Source organism: Acinonyx jubatus, chromosome B4, assembly GCF_027475565.1.
Source record: "Acinonyx jubatus isolate Ajub_Pintada_27869175 chromosome B4, VMU_Ajub_asm_v1.0, whole genome shotgun sequence".
Lineage (NCBI taxonomy): Eukaryota > Metazoa > Chordata > Mammalia > Carnivora > Felidae > Acinonyx > Acinonyx jubatus.
In genome coordinates, this window is record NC_069387.1 from 78,735,763 (window position 1) to 78,748,338 (window position 12,576).

Sequence of the window (12,576 nt, forward strand, 5' to 3'; positions counted from 1 at the left end):
GCAGCGATGATCTGGTGTCAAAAATAAACCATAAATAATCTGCTTTCCAAACTGGGAGAGGTGCCTGGGACGCCGGCTTAGGGGGAAAGGGCCCAGGAGGAGAGAGCCTATCCGCCCACAGCATCTTGGCCGCTCAGGAAGCCCCGCCTGCTGGGGGAAACTCCCTCCAGGGTGGGCTGCAAGGGCCCAGCAGGGAAATGGAGAGGTGATCTTTGGTCAAGACCTGGCGTCCCTTCAGAGAAAGTTCCTTATTGCTGAAACTTGGAGAAAATGACGCTTCCTATATTACACGCTCTTTCTAGATGCACCACAACGATCTCCTTCCCAGGCAGGCTGCCACTCAGCCAGGGGCTCCAGCCTCCCTGAGGCAGCGGGAGGCAGCTTGGAGTCGATCAGACTGCTGTCGGAATACTCACTTGGCCCCTTGACACCTGTGTGACCTTAGGCCAGCCACTTCACCTCGCTGAGTTCCACGTGGCTGTGACAATTTAAACGACAATGCATATAAAGCATTTGGCATGGAGCCTGGCACACAGGAAGTGCTCGCTAAGTGGTCGTCATCAGAGATGTAACTTTGGACAGTGGCGGAAAAGTATGACAAATCAAAGAATCAGAGAAGGAACTTAGGGGGCCACACACAGAAGCACTGCTCACCCGGGGTGCCGGTGCCCCAGGGCCACACTGCAGTGGCCGCATGGTAAAGGTGTCACAGGATACATAAGAAGCTTCTCTGAGTACCACAGAGGTTTTGATGGCAAATAGTTTAAAACATCATTTTATTTTAACACACACAAAATATGCTATGTAATAAAATGCCCAGGTTGCATAGTTTTAAAGCTAAAACCTAAGGCCTGGGGTACGTGGGAGGCTCAGTCAGTTAAGCATCTGACTTCGGCTCAGGTCATGATCGCACGGTCTGGATTGTGAGTTTGAGCCCCGCATCAGGCTCTGTGCTGACAGCTCAGAGCCTGGAGCCTGCTTCGGACTCGGTGTCTCTGTCTCTCTCTGCTCCTCCCCCACTCACACTCTCTCTCTCTCAAAAATAAATTAAAATAAAGATAAATTTTGGGGGGCACCTGGATGGCTCAGTTGGTTAAGCATCTGACTTTGGCTCAGGTCATGATCTCACTGCTCATGAGTTCAAGGCCCTCGTCGAACCCTGTACTGAAAGCTTGGAGCCTGGAGCCTGCTTCAGATTCTGTCTCCATCTGTCTGCTCCTCCCCTATTTGTGTGCTCTCTCTCTCAAATATAAAATAAAAAAACATTAAAAATTTTTTTTCAAATAAATAAATTTTTTAATAATAATATAAAAAATAAAACCAAAGGCTTCAAAAGAGGCCTGGTCTTTGGCCAGAGCCCTTCAAGCTGAGTCCCCAGACTGCTGGGGTCCATTCACTCACCTCTCTCTAATATCAAAGGGACTTTGGCAGAAAAGTTTGAGAATCTTTACATTAGGGACAGAGCCTGGACAAGAGCCAGTGTTTCTAACTTTGTTACTCTTTAAAAGAGCAAAACATACAAACCACGCTACTGTTCCCACCTGCCCAATGTTTAACCTTCAAGTTTAGCATTCAGAACATGAAGTGTTCAGTTTAAATTTACAGCAACTTATTCCTGATTCCTTCCTGTTTAATAATTACTAGCTGAACCACTAATCATCAACTGGGTGAACAGCATACTTTATAGAAGGCTGCAAAGCATAACACTTAAAATCGGTTGGATTCTTACAGAAAAACCCCAAAGCTTCCTGTCACTTAGATCTTTTAAGTTTTATGGCTGTGAAAGGAATTCGACCGTCCAGGTCTTGTCGACCCTTCCTCTCTTTACCTGCGTTCTCATCCCCTGCAGGTGCCCCTGTTGGCCGGGTGTGGGGCTGCCCAGGGCTCAAGGCTGCCATGGGGTGGCCCTTTGTTCATTAGCACATCCACAGGACACACACCTAACTCGGGCTGTGTTACCAACCCAGCAGAAGCCACCTCCATGGCCCCCTGTAGCTATACTTCCTAACTTCTGGTCTTTCTAAAGTTTTACTTTCTTCTTAATGGCACAAGTAATACATATTGATTGCAGAGAAATTTAACCGTCCAGATAGTGAAAAAGTAGGAAAAAGAATCCAAATAGTTTCCCCGCCAAGGAAGAACCTTGGTTAGCTGGGGAGGTCACGTGACTTGGGGTAGCCATGTTGAGTGTCTACCTGTTTAAGTCACACAGTGTGACTCTGACGGTTTAGAGCTCTGGTCAGTGTAGGGGGTTCAGTGAGGTGGTATTTTGCCGGGTGTATTGCTCTGATAAAAGTCAGAAGCCTGCCCAAGTTCAAGGTGGGAGGGGACTGGTCACAGCATGGTTTGAGGATCATTAGGTTGGTCCTTTGGTGACTCTAGGGGTTGGATCCAGAGGACAAAAGGCCTTTCGAGTGGATCCCAGCACCCCTTCACATGGCAGGCTCATGGAGAAGTGGGCTGACTGGACCCTGACCAGCTCTTCCAAGATTTCCCCCTCCGCCTACTCCGTTTCTTGGTGATATTTAAAACTCCGTGAATAAAGAACAAGTCTAAATTACAAGTATTCCTAGGAAAGGGCGTCGAGTGACGTGGATCTACAACGGCTCTTATTCTGAGAGAAGGAAATGCCTTACTCTGCCAAACAAAACTTAAGTGATGCTCTGGCCCCCCCCAAAAGAGGAGCACCGGGGATGGTAAAGGCATTCCAGCCCCAGAACCCAGGGATGACATAAGGAAATGCCATTAATCATACCCAGGACCCAAAGAACTCTGCGGCCAAGCCATGGAAGGCTCAGGTGAGGGCTGGAAAGAGGGACAAAGACGGATGAGATTGGAGCTGAGAGCTGCAGGGTTCAGTTCAGGAAATCAGTGCTAGGGTGCAGGGGAGGGTGGGGCAGGGAAGGCTTCCAGGAGAGGGGAGTGTGTCAGAGAAAGAGAAGGAGAAGACAAATGAGAGACTGTTTAAAGGTGAATTGGCAGCGGAGGGTGGGAGGTGGCTGGGCCTGGGCAGGGGTGGGTGGGGTAAGGGAAGGAGGAGGGACAGTAGCTTTGAGGGAGCTCTTCGCAGAGGGGGCAGCCTTTCGAGGTGATGACCAGAACTCTGGGTTTTAAGAGCAGGAGAGCAGGTTATATTTCACATCCTTCCCTGAATAGAGAGATTGGATTTGGTCAAGAACAAGTCCCTAGGAAGCAATTGTGAGCACCCTGCCCGTCCATCTTGTTGATGAATATGGAGTGGGAGCAAAGTTGGGAGTGTGGGCACCTGACAAGGTCTTTATGATTCTAGAATCACTTATTACACCTTCTTCCTCCTCCTCTGCCTTGGCTAATGGGCTGCGGTACTCGCCACACAAAGGGCAACAAGGCATTCGTTGTAGGTAACGCGGAAGCGGGGCCCTGCCCTCCTGGCCTTCTGAGGAAACTAGTGTTTGAATCTCGCTTGGTTTTCAAGTCTCCCTTTGCCTCCAGCATGACTGAAACTTTCCCCCCCTCCAGTCTCTGGATCACTTCAAATCCTTCATTGCCCTCAGTCCTGAGAAGTGGGAGTCTGTTCTGCTCCCTATCATCAACCCCTATTGTGCAATGCAGCCCCATTTCCTCCAGCCCAGAAAGATAGCTTCTGGATTAATCTTTCCCTGCAATCCAGCTCCTCTTCCTGGGACCCTCATCTTGGATACTAGCACCATCATCCCATCAGTCACACTGGGAGAATCTGGGAGTCGATCTGGATTCCTCCGTCCCTATCAACCTCTCTGATTCAACAAGTATTTATTGAGCATCTTCAATCAACAGGGCCCTGTTCATGGTGCTGAAGAGCAGCGTGTACAAAACAAACCCGTGCCTCCCAGGCTCGCCATCAGTGACCTCTGCTGTGGATTCTACCTTTTGAACATGTTACCCCCTTTTCCACTCTTACCATCCTCAATCCTCCCTGTCACCTGGAGTCCTCCACTTGGTAGCCAGAGTGATCTTACAAACCCAGATCTGGTCAGTGCTTTGCCAAAAACCTCAAATGAAGACTTTTTTTTTTTTAATGTGGAATGAAAAAAATCAAGTTGTAAATTATATCATAATAGTTGAAGAGTTTTTTAAAAAGCACCGAAGCAGGGGTGCCTGGGTGGTTCAGTCGGTTGAGCGTCTGACTTTTTTTTTAATTAAAAAAAATTTTTTTTAATGTTTATTTATTTTTGAGAGAGAGACAGAGCATGAGTGGGGGAGGAGCAGAGAGAGAAGGAGACACAGAATCTGAAGCAGTCTCCAGGCTCTGAGCTGTCAGCACAGAGCCTGATGCGGGGCTCGAACCCATGAACTGTGAGATCATGATCTGAGCCAAAGTCGGACGCTTAACCGACTGAGCCACCCAGGGGCCCATTTTTAAAATTTTTTTTTTAATGTTTATTTACTTTTGAGAGAGAAAGAGAGGGAGAGGGAGAGGGAGAGGGAGAGGGAGAGGGAGAACATGAATGGGGGAGGGACAGAGACAGAGGGAGATACAGAATCCAAACCAGGCTCAAACTCATGAACCATGAGATCATGACCTGAGCTGAAGTTGGACACTTAACCAACTGAGCCACCCAGGTGCTCCCAGCATCCAACTCTTGATTTCGGCCCAGCTCATGATCCCAGGGTCATGGGATTGTGCCCTGTGTCAAACTTCATGCTGAGTGTGGAGCCTGCTTAAGATTCTCTCTCTCTCTCTCTCTCTCTCTCTCTCTCTCTCTCTCTCTCCGCCCCCTTCCTGCTCTCTCTCTCTGTCTCAAAAAAAAAGCACTGAAGCAATGGACATATGTGTGTGTTAAAAATATGAAAACATAGACTGGATGGATGAACAACTCCAAATTTATGGTGGTGCCTCTGGGAGGGAGGAGAATGATACTGGGGAGGGGGAAAGGGAGCTTTAGTTTTATCGGTAGTGACCTGTTTGTTTTATTTTTAAAACTTCAGAGCAAAGTTGACTAAAGTTTAATAATAGTTTAATAAAACCTCAATTCTGGATAGCGGGAACAAGAGTATAGAAAAACTTGTCAGCATTTATACCATAAATACTTCCAGGGTCCCTCACTGTCCCCACCCCCTTAGCCTGACAAATTGGCTCTTCACCAGCCTGTGCCGACTTCTCCTCTCTACACTGGAGGACCTGCGGTTTCCCCAAAGAGACCACAGGCGCTCTTGCTTCTGGGCCTTTGCCCAGGCCCTTCTCCCAGTGCCTTTCCTACTTTGCTGCTTCACCCCTGCCCTTCCAGACTCAGCTCCAGTGGGGTAGTGAGGATGGCTCGTGTAGGGAGCTGGTTAGGACTGGGGAGGCAGAAACATTCTAGAGAGGACAATTCTTTCTTGTCCTGGTTTGTATTCAGCTGCAGCCAGAGAGACGATCACTTTGTTTCTTGTTATTTAAAATCTGGTTTGTTTCAAAACCGTTATCAGTAAGGGGGATGTGGAAAGAGTAAGACCCTCCACAGAGCCCCCCTGCCCTCCAGCCTTCCCAAACAGCCTAGCCCTGAGGCAGAAGCTTCTTGGGAGAATAAGGAAAACTGATAAGCTCGTTCCCTGGTCTGGCTCTGTTGGGATTATCGTCTGGCTCTCCCTGCAGCTGTTGGAAGAGCTGCGGTAATGCAGGCCAGTGCCATCCTGTGCCTAGAGGAAGGAAACATGGCCTGGGCCTGCTGTGACCACAGCCCCTGCTGGGATGCCGAACAGACCCACAAACTCTGGGCCCTCAACATCCTCCCCATGCCATTCTGCCCTTGATTTCTTTTTTTTATTTTTAAAGTTTATTTATTTTGAGGGGGGAGGAGCAGAGAGAGAGGGAGATAGAGAGACTCCTAAGCAGGCTCCCCGCTATCAGCACAGAGCCTGACGCAGGGCTCGATCCCTCGAGCCGTTGAGATCACGACCTGAGCCGAGATCACGAGTTGGACGCGTAACCCACTGAGCCACCCAGGTGCCCCCCCCTCTTCTGCCCTTGATTTCTGTGCATCCTTTGAGGTAGATTTAGTGTTGCCTTTTCTACATCGTCCTCGCTTCCCCTTTCACAGACTAGGGTGGATGTCCCACACATGCGCCCCCCCCCCCCCGCCATGCATGGCAATGGTCCAGTCCCCTGCAGAGCACACATCACCCTGAATTCTAACTGCCGGTTCTGTTCCTATCTTCTGCAGCAGACAGTGATCTCTGAGAAGCAGGGAAGGAGTCTGTCTGGTTTGCACTTGTATCTCTAGTGCCTGTGGCACTGCCTGATAAGAGCTCAGCACTTTTTCTGAATGAGTGGATTGTCCTCCCCACCAAACTGTGAGCACCTTGTTGACCAGGACTGGGCCTTGGTCACCTCTCGGTCCTCAGTGCCTTGTATAGTGCTTGGCACCCATATCTGGTGCTCAAAAAACTTGTCGATTTGAGTGACTGGACCTCTGTTTCTCCCCCTTACACTCTGGATGCAGGGAAAGGATTTTGCTTCTCTCTCCTTCCTCCCCTGTGTCAGGGCTAGTGGTTGAAACTGTGGAGCCCTGCCTCCAATGGCCATATTCCTGGACCTTCTAAAGGTACGACAAAAGGTGATGGCCAAGTCCCCGGGGTCGGGCATCTCTCCCCTGGCCTATCCCAAGTACAGGAGGACTCCTTGGGAGAAGGGGTGCTCAGGGCCCCTCCCCACTCACTTCAGTCTCCAGCATCATCGAGATCCCATCGTCTTCCCTGAATTCTTCCTGCTACCCCACAAGTTTTGTTTCATCTTAAGGTATTTTCAGAGACGTGTTTTAGCCATGTGTACCTGTTCCTCAACCCAAAATAAAATACAGGATCTGTCCTACTTCAGGCCCAGTGTTTCCCCATCTGGAACTTTCTTTTCCAATTCATATCACCATTCGACTTCCAAATCAGGCCTCCTCCAGAAAGTCTCCCTTAAACTAAGGATGTTTTCATTTTCATTTTCATTTTCACCCCCTTCTCCCATTACTCTCTGTCCCAACAGCATTGGTGTGTTTCCTAACTGTTCAAATGTGAATTCTGTCTTCCTAACCATACTGCATAAGCATGCACTATTTTATTTTATTTTATTTTATTTTATTTTACTTTATTTTTTATTAAAAAAATTTTTTTAACGTTTATTCATTTTTGAGAGAGAGAGACAGAGCATGAGTGGAGAAGGGGCAGAGAGAGGGAGACACAGAATCCGAAGCAGGCTCCAGGCTCTGAGCTGTCAGCACAGAGCCAGGTGCGGGGCTTGAACTCACGAACTGCAAGATCATGACCTGAGCTGAAGTTGGACGCTCAACCGACTGAGCCACCCAGGCACCCTTGTTTTATTTTTTTTTAAGTAAACTCTACTTCCAATGGGGGTTGGAACTTACCACCCTGACACCAAGAGTCGCCTGGTCTACCCACCAAGCCAGCTGGGCACCCCAAGCAAGCACTATTTTAAAAGCAGGATTGACAGATGATTATCACAAATTGACAAGAAGAAGAAAAAAAATACATACCAAAAAGGGAGTAGAGGAGGATTTTTCTTTTGCTGCTTTAATGTAGAATTTGTCATCTTGGTTCTTGCAAGCTCCTTAGCACAATAGGAAGAGAATTTGATTTCTGCAAAAACTTCAGGACACATTAAGTATCTGTAAGTACACAGGAATAAAGACCATGTCTTTTACACTTATTATTTTTCTATTCCACCCCCTTCTTCCTGGGGTTTGCCCAAAGTCCTTGGCTTAAACCCTGAGTATTAATTGGTTGACTTAGGTTTGGACTGTGGTCCACTAAGATCCCCAGATCCTTTTAAGCTAAAGAGTTTACACCCTGCCATGTGGATGTAGGTAGCAGAAGGGCCTTTAAGCGTGACCCATGAGAGAGAAGGAGGTTCTCCCAGGCGGCAGGCTCCTGGCTGTGTGCATAGGGAGGTGGGGGGAGCGGGGAGTGGGAAGAGCCAGACTAGAGACAGACATACATACTGGGCTGGCAGTTGGGGCAGGGTTGGGGAGTGGAGAGAGGGGAAGAAAGGAGTCTGGGCCAAGGCCAGAGGTGGCTCCCAGGGGAGTCCTCAGAGCGGGCAGCCGGACGTCGCTCCATCCTTCCCGCCTGACGGATGGGTCTGTTGCTCAGGCACAAGCTGTCAGGCCGGGCCGCTGCCAAGGCAGAACAGTGGCGCTTCTGTGCGCGCTGCTCCGTGCCTGGAGAGTGGAGCCGCCCCGAAGGCCGCGGGAGTGATGGAGAAAGCAGACGTCCCGGAGCAGGAGCCGCGAGGGGCGGGGACCCGCGGCCGCTGGGTCACGCGAAGCGAGGGCCACGGGATGACAACAAGGGGGGTTGGCGGGGAGCCGCGGAGGGCGGGCAGGGGTGGGGGGATGGAACCAGCTCTGGGGGTGGGGGCGGGAGCCGTGGGCCGGAAGAAAGGGCAGAGGGAAGGACGCCCGAGGGTCGGGGCGAGGCGCTCAGTCCTCCGGCCCCACGCCCCCTCCCCTTCGATAACAAGAGCCATTTGCCTTCAGTGACGCGATGTTCGTTTCCCGGTCGGACGCTCCGAAACCGTCCGAGCGCTTCCCTCCCCTCCGGCTCCGCCACCTCGGCCGGCGCGTTCCGCAGCCGCACCAGCCGTCCGCACTCCGCGTCCGCAGACCGGCGGCGACATCCCCGCGGCTCGCGCCCGGGACCGGGCTCCGCCAGCCGCCCCGGGGCCCGGCTCCGACCCCGCCCGGCAGCCGCCTCCCCCTCAGCGTTAATTAAAACTTGCGAGATGGAGAGGCTGGCGCGGGCGGCTCCGTTTTATTTGCAGCATCTTTCATGCTGCTGACGATCGTAAAGGGCTTTAATATTGAAATATGGGCCATTTTCCCAGCTCCAGCCCTCGCCGCGCGCTCCCCACACCCCCACACCCAGCCACCCCGCGCTTGATGAAAGAGCCCCTGCAAATCCATTAAGAAGAGATAATTGAAAACTCCGGGGTAATATTTAAGGCCGCGCGCCGACGCGGGGCTGAGGGCCCGGCTGCGCCCGAGGGGCCCGTCAGTGCGGTGCGCGCCTTCCCCCCCCCCCCCCCCCCGCGCCCTTCGCGGGCCTCACTGTACCCGCCTCACTCCCAGCTCTCAAAGGGCCTGCTCTCGCGTCCTGGGCGCTGCGGAAGGCTTGCCTCGAGAGACTTCTAGTTCCATAAACAGTGACAAGTCACATGGGCGAAATATGGTTCCGGAGCCAACGTGCGCGGTGGACACAGCGTCTCGCCCCACTGGTCCAGCTCGAATTTGGTGCATCAGCACGAAGCCCTGCTTGGCGCCCGCGGACGCTGCGTTCCCCCTCTGCCTGCAGTGTCCCTCCAGTGCTTGCCCACACGGGGGATTGCGGCCTCTCCATCCAAACCGTCCAAAGGAATGGTGCCCTGTGGGTGGGAGGGAGTGACACCGCGTCTGACCACAAGGCAATGGTCGTTGCAGCTGGTGATGAGGACACAAGGATTTGTTATATGTGTATCTTCTGAATTTTCTACCAAAAATTTTTAGAAAGCAGCTCGAGTATCTTCCTTTTATGCCTCCCTCTCCCATAGACCTGTTGGCCTGTCCATTACTGTCCCTTAGCGCATTGTGTTGTCATTAAATGGTTTAAAGTCTGTCCCGCTACTAGGCTATGACATCTTGAGAACAGGAACCAGGTCTAATTTCCCTACATAGCCCTTGTGCCTGGCTCAGTGCCAGGCACATAGCATGTGCTTAGTAAATGTCATTGACTTGGATGCTGTCTGTGTTCCTAGAGGTCTCCAGGGTTTCCATGCAAGCACATGGGGGGAGGGTGGGACAGAGCACGGAAGAGAGGCAGGATCTGTGAGGCTGGGTTGGGGGTCATGTCCATTTCCCACGGTGACCGGCTCCAGGATGTTCCCGGAATGGGGCAAGGGGGTGGGGGGGATTGCTGAGAACATTGTCATGCACTGTGGTATAGGAATCCTTAGGTCTGTACCTGAGCTCTCAGGGTGGGGGTGGGAGTGGGATTCTCTACTCCATTTGGCTCACACTCCAATCAGGTCAGCCTCAAAATTCCTGCTGTGTGTGTGTGTGTGTGTGTGTGTGTGTGTGTACACACCCACACATGTGTCCCTATGTGTTTTGGGTGGGGGAGGGGAGCAGGGGGAAGGGAAACAGGTTATTTGAAGATCTACCCATGCAAAAAGCATGAGTGATTCAGGCATTTCCATCGATAACCATCGATAACCCCCTACCCCTCAGCAGGGCCCTTCTTGATCTCTTCTCTTGCCCCAGACTTCCCAAACACAGTGCCCAGCACCCTGCCAGGAGTGGAACTCACAAGAAAGCACCATTGAGGGAGGGGCTATTCTGGCTCAGCTTCCACCCCCACCCCCATTGGTCCCTGAGGCCACAGCTGCAGGGACCCCCTCTGTATGGCCAGGATGAGGCCCACGCCCTTCCAACTCTCTGTTTCCAACTGAAGGACTCCTCATCAAAATCACAAAATATAAGAGCTGGAAGGAGCCAACAGAACGTCAGGTCTCGCCCCCTCTTTAATATCTACGGGGCAACTGAGTCCCAGAAATTGTATGTGAGGCTGTTGGTGACAGAGCCGATGCGAGAATCCCAGCAAGTCAGAAGAGCAGGAGTTAGAATCCCAATCTCTTGCCCTACTTAAATACACACAATTAGTACTTGAAGTGCCTTCTGCAGACATTACCTGTGAGGTTGTTTTATAATTCCCATCTACAGATGAGGAAAACGAGGCTCAGGAAGAGAAGTGATTTGTCCAGAGTCACACACTGGTAAACAACAGGTCCAGGATTTGAACCCCAGTTTGATTGGCTCCAATTCCAGTGCTTGATTCAATATCCACTCCCCTGCCCTCAACACACACACGGACAAGCCGGGCCCGCTTCCCAGACATTCACGCTTCATCCCTAGGACATCTGCAGTCAGAGGTCTTTCCTCTCCTCGGCCCACCCGTTCCTACCCAGGGCAGTGCTCTTTGTTCCAAATGAAGGCAGTGGGGGTGTCCCCAGTATGATTCTGGGCACAGACTGTCATGAACTGAAGCCACGCAGAGCCTGGTCTCCTGCACGCAGCCCGGCTCCTGTCCGTGGCCGCTGAGGCCTCAGCCATAAATCCCCAGGTCTCAGCTCATAACCATTAGCAAGCGATTGGGCTCATCAGGACGCATTTATGAGACTCAGGTCAGATAAATGGATTGCCGGAGGTCAGGAACAAGGGATCTCCTCGCCTTGCCTTGCTTCAGAGGTGTCCCCCACCACCCAGAGGCTGGCAGATTCCATTCGACTTGCAGCTGCACGTACAAGAGGGGCTGTTGTCACAGTGAGGTCAAGATGTATCCCCGGGTGTGGAAAAAGGCCAGGAGATGTCAAGCCCCAGATAGCTCGCAGTCCTCAGGGCTGGAGGCACACACACACACACACACACACACACACACAAGCACATACATAAACCCACATCCACTATCACACCTCATCTCGGGTTCAGATCTGAACTATTCAGCAGCCACCGCCGCCTCCCACGACACTCACCTCAGTGATGTTCTCACACTGCTCCACCTCTGAGGTGTTCTCTAGATCGGTGCTACTCCAACATCGCCGTGCCTCCCAACGACTGGGCATTTTGTTAAAATGCAGATTCTGACGCAGTATATCTGGAGTGGAACCTGGCATTGTTTTTCTGATCAGTTCCCAGGCGGAGCCCATGCTGGGTCTCCAAGGATTTTCAACAATGCGCCTGCATAACGAAGGGGTATGAGTTTCAGAATTTGGGAGAGATGGGGGAGTATAGTTTGGAACACCCCTGCCCCCCGCCACAGAGGGACTTCCCCCCTCACACCCAGGCGCCAGAGCCACTTCTGGAATGCTGGTCCCCTTTTCTCCACACAGTTCCTTCTTGCCCTTCAAACCTGAGCCACATGTCACTTCCTCGGAGAAGCCTCCTCCAGCCACCCAGTTTAATGGGTCCCCACATTAAATCTGTGATCACCTCAGCCCTCTTCACAGTATAGGTGCCACGACTTGCATTTACACATTTGCTTCCTTTTTTTGGTCTGCCTCATCCCCTGAAATGTAGGCCCTGGGGTCAGGGATCGTGCCCGGCCTGTTCTTTCGTGAATTCTCAGTACCCAGAGCCTCGTAGGCAGCATATATGCGGTGACTATTGCTGAATGAATGAATGAATGAATGAAGCGTTTCCATGCTGAGAAGTAATCTGAATGGGGAGCGGGGGCGAAAGGCAATTAGCGAAATCTCCTTGGTTGCAGGAAACTGGGAGGAACATTGTATGAAGGACTTCGGAGAGAAGACCCAGGGAAAGGAGGGAGGAAAATGTGTCTGGGTATCAGATTGGCCTCACTGGTCCCAGGTGACGTGACAGGCATGGAGAAGGGGCCTGGAGGGAGAGGTCCTGCGGGCAGGGGCAGGTGCTGCCGGATCTCGAAAACCATTCCCCGCACCGCATGGGCAAAGTTCTTCACTTATTTATTCTTTCCTATGCTTGACAGATGCTTACTGAGCCTCTACTAGGTGCTGGGCACTGTGCTGCGTGTTGCATTTGCAGGGATGAACACCATGGCTCTGTTTCCTGCCCTCATGGAGTA

At 51.6% G+C, this 12,576-nt stretch overlaps 1 long non-coding RNA gene across 1 annotated transcript in view; it reads right to left on the reverse strand.

Annotated features, from left to right (window-relative positions):
* The window catches only part of LOC113593086 (uncharacterized), a 12,544-nt gene extending 3,019 nt beyond the window's left edge, over positions 1 to 9,525 (reverse strand). The window contains exons 1-2 of the long non-coding RNA XR_003413153.2: positions 9,057 to 9,525; positions 7,479 to 7,610 (exon numbers count right to left, since the gene is read on the reverse strand). This is a non-coding gene — a long non-coding RNA (uncharacterized LOC113593086). The remainder of the gene's footprint in view (positions 1 to 7,478; positions 7,611 to 9,056) is intronic.
* Positions 9,526 to 12,576: the final 3,051 nt, after the last annotated feature.